The following is a 14483-nucleotide window of genomic DNA, read 5'->3' as shown; positions in this document are numbered from 1 at the left end:
TAACTACACTTTACATCTTCCTTCTGCTTTTACACAATTCAGTGTTAACTGAAAGCAAATTAGTCTTTCTCTTCTCTTCATTTTCATAATCTATTGTTACTCATTTGCTCTAATCAGTAATGACGCTTCCAGATAGAAAAAAAAATCAATCAATATCAAAGGGTTAAAAATTGTGAAAATCCTGATAGTTAACTCTCATACCCATTGAACCAGATTATTCTCCAGAAAGTCAGCCCTTTCTTGGAGAAAAAGACAGATTTGAGTTGGGATATTTATACCTAATAGCTTTGTCTTACTGTGGCTTACACCAGGAACATATAGAGTAAGACACAAGGAAAGTCTTGAAGTCACTAAGCATTGAGAGAGATGGACCACTTTTTAGGATATCCACATTGGATGAGATAATTCTGAAGCTCTATGACTCTAGTTTTATTGCTTGTGCTATTCTTACCCAGGGAAAAGAAAGACTTCAGACATCAAGTCCCCAGAATAATACAAGGGTATCTGTGAGTGGGAAGCAGGTCTTTAAAAAAAAAAAAAAAAAAAAAAAAAAAAGATTTTATTTATTTATTGGAGATAGAGTGAGACAGAGAGAGAGAGCACGTGCGCACAAGTGGAAAGGAGGGGGCGAGACAGGCTCTCCGCTGAGGGAGGAGTCCTATGCAGGATTCAACCCAGAATCCTGAATTCATACCCTACGCTGAAGGTAGACGCTTCGCTGACTGAGCCACTGAGGCATCCCATGCAGGTCATTTTTAATGGTGCCAAATGCACCTCGTAAAATGTATAATTGAAGTCATTAAGAGATTATTCACCAACTTGGTCTTGCCTTATTCTCAAATCTTTTAGTGAAACAGCATATTCTTCAACATTATCCAATACTAGAAATAACCTTGATGGGCAAATAATAAAAGAAAAACAAGTGGACATTGAAAAAAATTACCCAACTTAAAGAAAAAAAAAATTGCCAGCCTAATTGTTTATTACCTATAGAGAATCAGGGTCAATAGTTTGAGCAGAGGAGTAAATATGTAGGTTTATAAGTATTTTTTGCCAAGAGAGAAGGTTGGAGGCTGGGAGTTCTTTATTCAGTGGTAGTGTCTACAGGGGGTAGATTAAGTGGTATTTCTAGGAAGCTCTGATAGTGACTTGATGCATTAGATTTAGCACTCAGGGACACATCAGCAAGAGCTGCTTTGTCATTTCAAATTCTGCACCTTACTCCTACATCAGAATCTTTTCCTGGAAAAGTGTGTTCTTTTTCTCTAAAGCCAAGTTTCGTGGTTAAGCAAAGCTCTCAAAGGGTTGGGAAGTCACGGAGAACCTGAGGAGCCTTCTCTGTTCCAGGAGGCCACGGGGAGGAAATTGACTCAAGGAGCACAGCTCGGAGGCCTGGGCGCTCAGATGCCTTTACATTTTTAGAAGAATGCTTCAAATTCTTGCTGTACTCCTAGGAGGCTCTCAGACTTCAGACACTAATCCCAAGTAGAGGCCGAAAATCGGGAAGACATCAATTCACTGTGACAAACAGAAAGTTGAATTACGTTCCTGCCAAAGCCCTGTATGGATTTATTCTCTCAACAACAACAAAGCCCTTTGTGACCAGATGTCTTGAGCTGTCTGAACAGAGATAGTGGTGATATAGCGAAGAATCAAGGATTTCCTCAGCACCCCGGTTTTGTCACCCAATAGCAGCAGGATGGCTGTGGGGCACTGACCCATTGTCTCATTAGTAAACCAAGAATGACTACAATTTCCAGTCCAATTCTTTTGAGGATGTAAGGAGGTTGCAGATGTGGAAACACTTTGTGTGCTTACGGCGCTCCACAAATCTCGAAGGGCGGAAGGGTGGAGCTAAACAGAATAAGACTTCATTCAGCCAACGGCAAGCAATCCCAGTCCGTACCACCAACGTACTAGTTTTCTACCCTCAACTCGTTGATGCGTTTTCACGTTCACAGATAAGTTTGGTTTCTGTTTCTTCCCTTTTTTCTCCATTTACATTGTTTTGTTCTGTTGGCACCTGTTTTGTGATGGAATTATGATCATGATGGGAGACCTAAGGAATCCAGCCGTGAAGCTAGCAGAGAGAAAGGTAATAGTGAACTGGTCTGGGGAGCCCATTCATCCCTATATCCAGACCCATTTTCTTAACTGTCACAATATTTTGAAAATTGCCTTACACATTAGTCCCCCCAAAAAAGTGTATGCTTAAAATATTTAATGTACGAAATCAGGAAAAAAGAAGAAAAGTACTGTAAGAGAATATAGTTTAATATTTATATAATTTTGAGAAGGGAAAGTACTTTTTAACATAATGCCAAGATCAGAATTGATAAAAGCAACTGCAGAGAGATACAATATTATGAAGTTTTTGCATAAAAAAATAAATGAAAATAAAGGTAGATAAGAAAATGAGGAAGAAAGTATTTGCAGGGGTGTCTGGATGGTTCAGTGGGTTAAAGCCTCTGCCTTCAGCTCAGGTTATGATCTCAGAGTCCTGGGATTGAGCCCCACATTGGGCTCTCTGCTCGCTGGGGAGCCTACTTCCCTTCCTCTCTCTCTGCCTGCCTCTCTGCCTACTTGTGATCTCTGTCAAATAAATAAGTAAAATCTTAAAAAAAAAAAAAGAAAGAAAGAAAGAAAGTATTTGCAACATAAGATAGTCAGTGGCAATTTCTTAATGTATAAAGAACACTTAGAAAACCAAAGAAAGAAAATCCTTTATTAGAAAAAGACACCCCCAAAAAAGTATTCACCAAAAAGCAAATACAGATGATGCAAAAACATACTGTAAAGTGTTTTATCGTCCAAGTAGTTTTAAAACATACATTTTAAGCAGTAATGAGATACTCTCAGATTGGCTTAGATGTTTTAAAAAGGAAACAGTTGAATGCTGGTGAGAAAGTAAAACAGAACATCTCGCTGTGTGCTCTTGGCTAGGGGAGCTGACATGATCTGTCTTCAGGAGAAACCATTTGGCCACACATAATCAAAACTTCTACAAGTCATGCCATTTGGTTTAGCAGTTCTAGCTCAGGGAAGGTAGTCGGGGGAGATAATCCATTGTATATGCACTTATTTGTCTGCAGGAGTGGCTCCTAATTCAGGACAATTTCATTCCTTGGAGAGTATTTGGCAATGTTTGGAGAAATTCCGGGTTGCCACAGCTTCAGGGAGGGGGTCCTACCGCATGCAGTAGCAAGGGGCCAGCCATGCTACCAAACATCCTACAATCCACAGGACAAACCTCCCAAAGCTAAGATTGTCCAGTCCAGAGTGGCAATAGGACTGAAGTTAAAAATGCCTGGAGTATGTGCGTGTTTACTAAAGTCCTCAATATCCCCAAACAAAAGCCTGGCTGGATATGGTACCTCTGTAGAATGAACTATTTTGCAACAATGGAAGTGTCACCAAAATACGTCTAATGCTATATAGAAGGCTTGTCACAATGTAGTACATTTTAGCCAGCCAGTCCCAAGGTTGCGTGATCTCGTTTTGGGCTGAAAACGTAGACTTAATAAAATGTATCCATAGCAAGGTGTTTATAGGGATTGGTGCTATGTCATTGGGTATGATTGTAGATATTTTTCTATTTATAGCCTAAATATCTTGAATTTCTTTTATGTTAAGGAAAATTATTAAAGGAGTTCTGATAAATTTTGAAAGAAAACATAGGATGGATTTATCAGTGAGTTGTAATTGATTGAGAAAAGACATGACAAATAGCTATTATAATTTTATTAAATCTTTAAAATATATGGCCATCTTTAGAATAGACACTACACATATTTGAAATAGGCTAATAATGTATGTGTTTGTCCATAGATTATTGCTTCTTGGATTAGTTCTAATAATTTTGACCACACATAAGCTAGAGGTAGACATTGTGAATTGTTTGTAACTTACAAGCTATTTACAGAAGTGAAGCTACATTTTATATACAAAGAGGTGGTTTCTTAGACTTTTTCTACTTAAGAAATTGAAATGAGGTTATGTCAGAATGCTAAAGCTATTAACACGATACTATGTTAGTATTGGCAGGATACATTTTTAAAGTCTGTTAAAAATGAAAATGTGAAGAGCAAATTGTGGAATCCACAATTAAGGTGGAATTCAGTCCCAAAAAATAATTTCATAATAACGTCTCTGACTTTTTTTTATTAAAACTGAACCATGGACTTGAAAGAAGACATTGCTAGTGAAATTACTCTTCATCTTTTCTAGATGTGCTTTTTCTCAGACTCCCACTGACCTTTGAAATAGCTTAGTACATGAAGTTGGCAAGCTTCTAAATTTGAAGAAATATTTTTACTTTTACTTTTTTAACAAAATAATTATGCTTTGACATTGTACTTTGTAAAATAGATTTTTTTTGTCCAGACTCATTAGGATGTTCTGGAAGCATAAATTATTTTTTGTGACTTCCAATCATTTGTTTAATTTTTATAATATGCTGTCTTCTGAGAGATAATGATGAGACCAAGGTCAATAGGTAATAATTCATATGTTTATTCATTCTCCTGTTCAGAAAATATTTCCTTGGCTACTATTACATGCCGGGGCCCTGGAAAAATGACAGGGAACAAAACAGGCAATGGGATTAAATTCTGTTGAAGACGTGTCTGGTCATAAGGAATTCAGTGTCCCGGTGGGGAAGAGTCAGATGGGAAACAAAGTACTTCACTACCCTGAGTAACTCCTCTCAACTGAGCTTTGCAGAAGGAATGAGAGACCTACTCTAACCGAGGATGAGCAAACCTGAGTGAGGACTGTCTGGTAGACATGATATCCGGATGGAAAAGTAGGTGTTTCCCTTTGGGAACATTCTAGGAGCAGTAGGCCAAGGATAGAGCTTGGTACCAACGGTAGCAGGCGGCACCCAAGGAAGAATTGGCCTTTCTCCTGGAAAATAGAGTGAGTAAAACAAAGTGCTTGGCATTTGATTAAGTGATCTCAGTAAATGAGCCAATGACTGCAATGTATCTATATCCTTGCAGAGCCATAGGAGGCCTTTGAAGTTCTGTGCCTTCATTCTTGGTTTTTTAAAGATGGAGGAATTAAGGTGTGGAAAGTCACAAAGCAGACTGAAGACAGAGCTGGGAGGAACCCCTCCAGACTCCCCCTGCAGGGACAGGGGTCGGCTGTTCTTCTCAATTGTCTAGAGTGTTGTTGTTGTTGTTTTGTTTTTTAAAGATTTTATTTATTTATTTGACAGAGAGACATACAGCAAGAGAGGGAACAGAAGCAGGGGGAGCGGGAAAGTAGAAGCAGGCTCCCCGCCAAGCAGGGAACCTGACGCTGGGCTAGATCCCAGGACCCTGGGATCATGACCTGAGCCAAAGGCAGATACTTAAGGACTGAGCCACCAAAGCAGGGAACCTGATGCTGGGCTAGATCCCAGGACCCTGGGATCATGACCTGAGCCAAAGGCAGATACTTAAGGACTGAGCCACCAAGGCACCCCTGTCTAGAGAGTTTTACACCAAATTAAACACACTCAAAGTCACACACACACCACAGCTAATGGCTCTGTGATTATTCAGATCATAGAAGAAGGATTAACTGTGGTATTCCCCTATATGGGATGTTAAATAAATACTACACACACACACACACACTATACATTATATATACTATATGTACATTATAGTACATATATAATATATTGATACTATAATATGAAAATATTCGGGATTCACCATGTTTCAGTTATATTTATGTTGAGGTTTTTTTTTTCACTGGATCATCACCATTAAATAGACTGGTGTTTATGTCAGACCTAAACTCTTTTTGATTTTTGTTTGGGTCTCAAATGATAAGGGGTAAGTGTGAAAACTAAGGGGCAAGGCCCTGTGGACCTGAAACTTACTGTTTCACAGAGCAAAGACATCATCCACATAGCCAGGATTGAGCCTAGAAGGTAGAGGCCAAGGTACTGTTTATGAGTTCACTCCAAGAATTAACATCTCTGTGGGAATAAAATGCTGGAGAGAATGGGACAGTGAAAGTGGTCGTCGTGGGACAAACTTCACTTCGAAATGATAGCTTGCAGAAATCAATGAGTTTATGGAACAGAAAATTAACTCCTGCATAAGCAAAATGTCAAATGAGAAATTTTTTTAGCAGCCCCAACATAGGCCAGAAATGGCTCAGAAGGAAGCAGAGCAAATAACCAGTCATTCATATGTTAATGTGACCCTCAGGTATTAGGCATTTACAAGAATAGTGCATGAATGGGAAAATGAGAAAGGTAGGAAATATGAAAATCATTCATTTTCTTCTGGACAACCACCTTCCTATCCCGGCTGCTTTGTCCATTGTCTTGGTCAGGTATAAAGTGTGAGTGTGTGGGCAGGATGAGTGTTGAAGAGGTACAATTATGTTGACATTGGAAACAATCTGTTCCTTCCATTTCCTGTCTACTGCTTCAGTGTTGCTTTCTGAGTAATCTACAGCATTAATTTTTTGAGTAGGTAATTTCCTTTTCTCTCCCTTTAAAAATAATTGTTTATGGCTGTCTTGGTGCCAAAAATATCACAGTCTGGTTTCAGAAAAGAGAATGCCATGAATAGAGAGAGATTCCACACTGCTCAGGATGTTCCTGTACATAGACACCAGGCCTAGGATTTCATGGTCCTACGTCTGTCTCTCTTCTTCTGGGACAGCAGGGAGATTGGCTTAAGCCCTGGGTTGGGGCTTCCTGGTTCTTCAGAGCTTCAGCTTGGTGAAGCTTGGAAAAAAAGACTTCTTAGTTTCAGTCTATTGAATCTCTTCACTTCTGGAACAACATTTTCATTTGCTGCTTTTCCCAGAAATAATTCAAAAGTGAGTCCTAGTTAAAATTATCTTAAAAGATGTTTGAGTCACTTAAGATAAAAGTTCTCCTTTCTTTGACCAACATGGGCCTTTAGTACTAGTACATTCCCATATTAAGTTGTCAATCACTACATAACAAATTACCCCAAAACTCAGCAGCTTAATACCACAAACATTTCTTACCTCACAGTTTCTATAGGTCAGGAGTCCAGGAGCAGCATGGCTGAGTCCTTGCCCTCAGGTGTCAGCCTGGGCTGTGGTCACCTCAGGGCTTAAATGGGAAAGCATCTGCTTCTGAACTCATGTCCTTGCTGCCAGGACTTCAGCTTCTAACAGGGTGTTGGATAGCACATCTCAGTTCCTGGCTGTCCGTTGGCCAGACACTGCCTTCAATTCCTAGCCATGGCAGTCTCTCCAACATGGCGCCTTCCTCCATCAAAGACAGCAGGAAGGAAATCCTGCTAGCAAGAAGGAAATCACAGTCTTCTGACCTAATCAGGGAGGTGACATCACTTCACCTTTGCCAGATCCCATTGGTCAGAAGCCCACTTGGGGAGGAGGTGAGGTGAATCCACGGAAGCATGAGTAGCAGGAGATAAGGATCATTAAAAACCATACATAATTATGTGTATCCCTGCTTATTTCTTAATGAGCAGGCTATGTGTTTAATTTACTGAGAGTAGATTAGAGGTTCCAGATTCAGATTCCATCCAAACTACTGACTAGCTCTGGGACCTAAGGTAGTTATTTACCTTCCTAAGCCTTACCCGCCTCCTCTGTAAATGTCCACCTGTAAAATGTAGATAAAAGGAATATTTTCCACTCAAGTCGCTTTGCAGGTTAATTGAAATAATTCTTGCAAAACAACTAGCATATTTTTCAGAGAACGAAATATTGTCAGCGTCTGAATTTTTCAGAGTGCTGAAAGGGCACTTTTTAATGTAACATTTCAATTGAAACATATCTAAAATGCATTATGTACTGTCTTTGCAGATAGTTTATGCCCAATGGAATTTGTAACCTGACCATTTGTGATCCGTGTGTAAAATCTAACTGTTGCTTTGTGTTACTGTACAGTGATGTCCTGAGTGGCTTTTAAACTGTTTGAAGCAGGTGCCTGGGTGGCTCAGTCGGTTAAGCATCTGCCTTCAACTCAGGTCATGATCTCAGGGTCCTGGTATCAAGTCCCATGTCGGGCTTCTGACTGCTCAGTGGGGAGCCTGCTTTTCCCTCTGCCCCACACCCTGCTCATGCTCTCTCTCAAATAAGTAAATAAAATCTTTTTAAAAATGAAATGTTTGAAGATTTTTGCCTCCTTAAATGGTCTCAAACTTCTCTAATGTTTAAGAACTTACTTTGGATTTTAATCTGCTTTTTCTGTCTGGCTCTAATTCTGCTACCAAGTAGGTTTCATTGTTCTCACAGTGATTCGGGCTGCAGCCCTTCTTCTGATCTGTTGTGGACTTAAAACTGGGAAGCCATAGGTACAGCTAAGAGCATAAGACAGTCCTAGGTGAGAATCCCAGCCTTTGCACTTGCTATCTGTGGGTTGAACTTAACGGCCAGTACCTGGTATCCCTGTGCCTCAGTGTGTATCATCTCTAAAACATGTTATCAACTATCTGAACAATAACCTAATTATGAATGTGCTATAATTATTTAATAATTTAGCTATAATAGCTAATAGCTATAATAATTATAGCTATAAAGTAGCTATAATTATTTAATAATTTACATCAATAACTCAGAATTTTCTGAGTTTTTATAATAGCTAATAGCTATAATAATTATAGCTATAATTATTTAATAATTTACATCAATAACTCAGAATTTTCTGAAATACAAGAACAAACAGGCTATAATTTTGGATCTCTTTTTTGGATCAAAGTACCTTAGCACCTGCAATGTTCCCGTGCGTTCTAGATCACTGAAGTTTTGTTATGGGATTGGATCCAATTCCATTTGTGTTCAGTCCCATAGGAATTCCTTCGGGAAAAAGAAATCCATGGTAGGGCCTGAGTGACTGTCGGTTGAGCCTCTGACTCTTGACTTCAGTTCAGGTCTTGATCTCAGGGTCGTGACATGGAGCCCTGCGAGTCTGCTTGTCCCTCTTCCTCCCCCTCTGCTGCTCCCCTTCTTCCCCACGATGCACCCATGCTGCGTGCACCTGTGCGTGCACACGCATGCTCTCGCTCTTGAATGAATCAATAAAATCTTTAAAAAAAATAGAAAACCGTGGTAATCAAGTCCTCTTGCCACATACGTTCGACCAAATGGCTTTCTTTCTGTACATCAAAGCTTTATTGCATCTTAACTCCCATAGGGTTCTAACTAAGGAAGGTATTTGAAGTCAGTTTGAAAATAAAACATGTAATGCTTGGTTTCATCCTCATTAATGACAATTTTAAACCAAAGACTGAATATCAGCATATTGTTGGAAAATGCTTAAAAGATAGAGGAAGTGACACCATATTTCACCTGCTGCCCATCCCCAGCGTGAAGACAAGACCTGGACTGGGAATATTCTTCCATTTGACCACAAGATCCTATCGCTGTTCTTAGGCATATCAACGAGAGTAGATGGAAATGTAAGTGTACAAAGATGTGTTCTCCCGTCTTTTTCTCCTCCCTGAGATTGAGTGGCCTGTTTTGGCTAAGAGATAAGCACGATACAAATGAATATTAAAAGCACGGGGAACATGCAGAAATATGGAGGGAGAGGACAGAAGCTGATGGGGCATAAAGCCAGAGAATGTGCCTAAGGGGAGGAGGGATGGATGTGAGCCCCGAACTCAGAGAGCGTAGAGTTAGGAATATACGTCTGGACTCTCAAAGCAGACCAACTGGGTCCAAGTCCCAGCCTTGTCATATCTTAGTGTGTGGGCGTGGCAGCTTCAGTGTCCTCATCTGTGAGGAGGAGTGAACTGTAGCATCTGCCCCACAGCGTTTGTGAGCTTCGAGTGAGAGACGGAGAGTATCACTGGTACCGGCGTGCTGGGCACAATGTGAGTGTTCTCTGTGCTTGGCTGTCTCACTGTCATCCATAGGAGTCCCTGGCCAACTTTTTCTCTAAGGGGCCTGAGAGTAAATAGTTCAGGCTTTGGAGGCCAAGGGACGAATTGAGACTATTATCCAGGTACTTATATAATCGACAAATTTCTACAATGGTTTTAGTGACAAAATGCGAACTCTAACAATGTGGTGGAGTACAGAGTTTTACAATACAGATGCACTAATGAGAAGAATGAAATTCTTCCTGCAGAAAGATGATGGTTCCCTGTCACCAAATCTTTGTGCAGATGTTCATCTGTAAAAGGCGTTCTGAGCACAGGGGAGGGCTATACAAAAACACACCGTGGGCCAGATACGGCCTGAGAGCTCTAGCCGGAACAACAGTTCCCAACACTTACGATCTTGCCATGGAGATGTACATCATGGAGGACGGTCACCGATGGGACACACGCCCATAGGGAGCTCCACCAATTACTCACTTCCCAGTACCCTAGCTGTAACCCCGCCCTTCTGTCTGCCCCACGAAAGAAATAATCTGCATTATAATGAACATAGTGTCAAGTGACACAGACACATATCACAACTGATCATGCCTAATCATTGTGTTGTGACACCAGATCTTCTTTTTTTTAAGAGAAACTTGTAATGTAGATTGAGAAGGATAGTTTTTTCTTCCTTGGTGGGTGGGGGATGAGGAAATGGAGATGCAAGCTCTGGGGCCAGGAGTAATGCATTTCCTCTGACCCCCGGTGGCCCCAGTTCTGTGCCCACTGCAGACTCTCCCTGACTCGTATACCTGTAAATCCACCTCTGCCTGGATCACCAGCAGGAATCTCAGACTAATGCCATAACACTGACTCATTATCGAGATTCCACCCGCTACTTCTTAAGTGGATCCCTCGCACTCCATCCCTACAGGCATGTCCCTGAAGCAGGAAGGCGGACTGCTTCTAAAACATGCAGCGCCTTACCTCCTGGTCGGCAAGAAGTCCGCATTCCATAATGCTGGTCTTAGGGCTCACACGCTGGGACTAGAACCTACCTCTTCTGTTCTGTGTGTAAACCTATTCCAGCATCATCGAATTGCCAGCTCTTCTCTAAAAAAGCCTTCTCTAAAAAAGCCTCATTTCTTACCTCCATTCTCTCTCCTGCTGTCTCTTCAAAGTTAGTCCTCCCTGTTCCCAGGCCTGGAGGGTCTTCCATCTACCTCCTGCTTTCCGCCCACTGCCAGAGTTTGCCCCACTATCCTGTGATCCCAGCAGTGGCTTGGGTACATATGCACCTGCTACACTGAAGTGTAACAGTCTTTTGATATGTCTGCCTCTTCCCTGCTTACCGAGACCCTTGAGAACCAGGACTGTGTCTGCATTTTTGTATCCTTGGACCAGCGTTGTATTAAAGTAAGCACTCAGTAAATGTTTCCCAGTTTAATTGACCCTCCAGAACTGGCTGGCTGCCATCACCTTTCTGTTGGCTTCCTAGCCACAGGACGGAGGGGCGATCATCAAGGAGGAACCGGCAACCTAATATGTAAAAGGCTGCTTTTGAGGTTCCACATTCATTATCAAGTACATGTGATCAATTTAAAATAAAATTGTTCCTATTTTATTTACTTACTACTTTTTTAAATTAATCCTGTTTTAAACTTGACTCTCAGTATCCCTGATGGAGCCTTCCTTAGAACATATTTGCTCTTCCCAAATAGAAAGAGGGATTAATGACTTTCCTATCAAGTTATTTTGCTTCATATTTGATTTTTCAATTTTTCTCTACCTTCATCAAATGCAAGAAGTGGAAGGGAAGAGAATTGAAGTGTTAGACACTAATAAAGAACTCAATACATTGTAAGCCCCCCCACCCCTTTCTGCCATGACAGAGGACAACCTGAGAAAAGGCCAGTTTTCTCCTGAGCAGCCTCGCTTTCCCTTTCACACCAATGTGGAACCTCCAAATAAAAAACAACTTTGTTTTTATTTTTTTATAAAGATTTTATTTATTTATTTACTTGTTAGAGAGAGAGAGAGAGAGAGACATCACAAACAGGAGGAAGGGCAGGCAGAGGGAGAAGCGGGCGCCCAGTCCAGGACTCAGTCCCAGGACCTTGGGATCATAACCTGAGCCAAAGCCAGACACTTAACCGATGAGCCACTCAGGTGTCCTAATCTGTAATTTTTGTCAAAAAAAAAGGTTACTTATGTTATGAAGCAATTTAACGCTGTTTTGCTCAAAGGATAAAATCCATAGCACACCACAGGACCAAAACTAAGATTGGACACAGATTTGCTCATTTAAGTTTGTATCTGGATCCAGAAAGCCCAGCCCTTCCAGTGTGCAGAGGAAGGCTACAGCTCTGCATCACTGCTCCCTTAACCCTAGAAGCACAGTGGATGCTTAACACACATTTATTTCCCCATAACTTGGTTCTGAAAGCTTAGGGAGACCCTTGGGATAAGAAAACATGGAGGCCGTAAAACCGGCAAGCCCATATATAAAGACCAGGTGAAAAATTTGGAGAAGGTTCATACAGTAAAGAGTATGAAATATAAATATGTCCTCTAAAATATGTATCGATAAGTGGAGAAATGACATCTATAATTGCTTGGAGAATTCGTAGTCTCATCGCTTCCTGCTTGCCTTGGCCAATTAGTTTACTGTTATTTTCAACTTGTTATTTTCAACTATTATTTTCAATTATTTCATTATTCTACTGGTTATATGTAATGACCAGTCTCCAATATCATGTGGCACAAAGATAAATATTTCATGACAAGAGTAGGTGCTGTGAAGAAAAGCATACACACAGATCATATTTAAATAAACCATAATAGTGCTCATGACTAGTTTCAATTGACCGAAAGAAATAATACACATACACGTGGCAAGAAATGCTGGCACGTTCGTATAGTTTTCTACTTTTTGTCACCTTTCCTTTGAGAACAATTATCCTTCCTACCTCTTCAATTTCCTAACAATTTCATTCAGAGCATTCAAAATGTCCCATTGCTTAGGTTAACAAGTCACAGCGTACCCTGCGTCAGAGTCAGAAATCTTTTGTTTGGAAGGGAAATGAATACCTCAAAGCTATGTCGTCCTTTTCTCAAGTGTTTTGACGCCTTCTACTCTAAGGACAGTGGGAATTCTAAAAGCAAGTATCTATCATTTGCTTAAAGAGTAGATTGTCACACACGTGCTAATTCTTAACCCTCGGAACAGAAATAAAGTGTAGAACATGCATGGAAAGCAGAGAAGGCCACCTACAGTTAGAATTTTGAATAATGGTGGGACGCCTGGGTGGCCCAGTTGGTTAAGCATCCTGCCATCAGCTCAGGTCATGATCCCAGGGTCTGGGGACTGAGTCCCACATCGGGCTCCTTGCTTAGCAGGGAGCCTGCTAGTCCCTCTTGCCTGCTGGTCCCCCTGCTTGTGTACTCTCTCTCTCTCCCTCTGATATATAAATAAAAGTCTCTTAAAAAAGAATATAGATTTTTGAACGATGGTAAACGTCATCTTCTGAGCTTGCGTGGTCAAGTGTGACCATACAGACATCCAGGTGAACTCACAGCGTGTTGCTGTTCTCTGCTAGCACCGAGCCAGGAGACTCCCTTCAGCCCTGCCCCGCTTCCCGCCCCTCTGTGCACTGTGGCTACAAAGGTGCCCAGAACATCAGCTGGAGGATGTTGGTGTGGACTGAGCATAGAGATGTGAATATACGTCCAAGCCCAGAAATGTGGGCAGTTGGATTCACTTGCCTCCTACTTCAGAACAGGCAAGCTTCAATTTATCATAACAGGGAACAGTGGAAGAGTCGATAGGATGCATCGTTTAGGGAAATGCACCCAGGTATTGACCCAAAATATTGGCGTCATATTGAAATCTGTTTGCCAAGGTTATAAATCATTCTCGTTCCAGAAGCAAGCAGGCAGCAGGGCATAGAGGCAAGGAGGGTGCCTGGGGAGCCGGGGCTGCACTTTCTGCTGCCCTGCCACATGGCCTCTGGCACACGACTCAGTGCTGCCAGCTGCCATCTCACAGGGGCATGCATGGTCCCTGCCCTTCCAGGGACCACCAAGCACTCTGTACTGGAATTTTGTAATAAATGATGCTGTATCTACTTAGCTAATTATCACTATTGGAGCATATATCTTGAATGCATCCTTCTGGAACCTTCAAAATCGACCCACTATGGTATGATGAATGTACATGTCACATGGAGGAAAAGGCTCCAAAGGAGAAACGTAGCATTCTCCAAAGCAAGATGCAGAAATCCCTCCTTAATCTCGACTGTATTTGTCTGTAGCTTGATCATCTGAATGCTTTTTATTCTGAAATGTATGTTTATTGCTGATGTAAAAAAATATGAAGCAAATTAACAATAGCAAATCAACCATTTAAACCTCCAGGTACCACCTCGCAAAATATTTTAAAATTTGAAATGGCACATTCAGAAGACTTTAAAACAAATGGCTCTGTTGTCACTGCCTCAAGATAGTAAAATTTTCTAGCTTTAAAAATATTTCATACCCAGATAGGAGGAGGCAGTGGAGTTGTGAAGAGTAACACTGTATCAGTGTTATTTTCCTGGCTCGGATCAACCCACTAAGGTCATATAACATGTTACTATTTGGGGAAGTCAAGTGAATGGTGTCTGAAAC

The 14483-nt window shown here is 41.1% G+C and overlaps 1 protein-coding gene across 1 annotated transcript in view; it reads left to right on the top strand.

Annotated features, from left to right (window-relative positions):
* The window catches only part of FBXL7 (F-box and leucine rich repeat protein 7), a 369381-nt gene that overhangs the window by 222947 nt on the left and 131951 nt on the right, over positions 1-14483 (top strand). The gene's annotated exons all lie outside the window — the stretch shown is intronic.

This window comes from Mustela erminea, chromosome 3, assembly GCF_009829155.1.
Source record: "Mustela erminea isolate mMusErm1 chromosome 3, mMusErm1.Pri, whole genome shotgun sequence".
NCBI lineage: Eukaryota > Metazoa > Chordata > Mammalia > Carnivora > Mustelidae > Mustela > Mustela erminea.
Note: the sequence above shows the minus strand (reverse complement) of the source record. Positions and strands in the feature narration are given on the sequence as shown.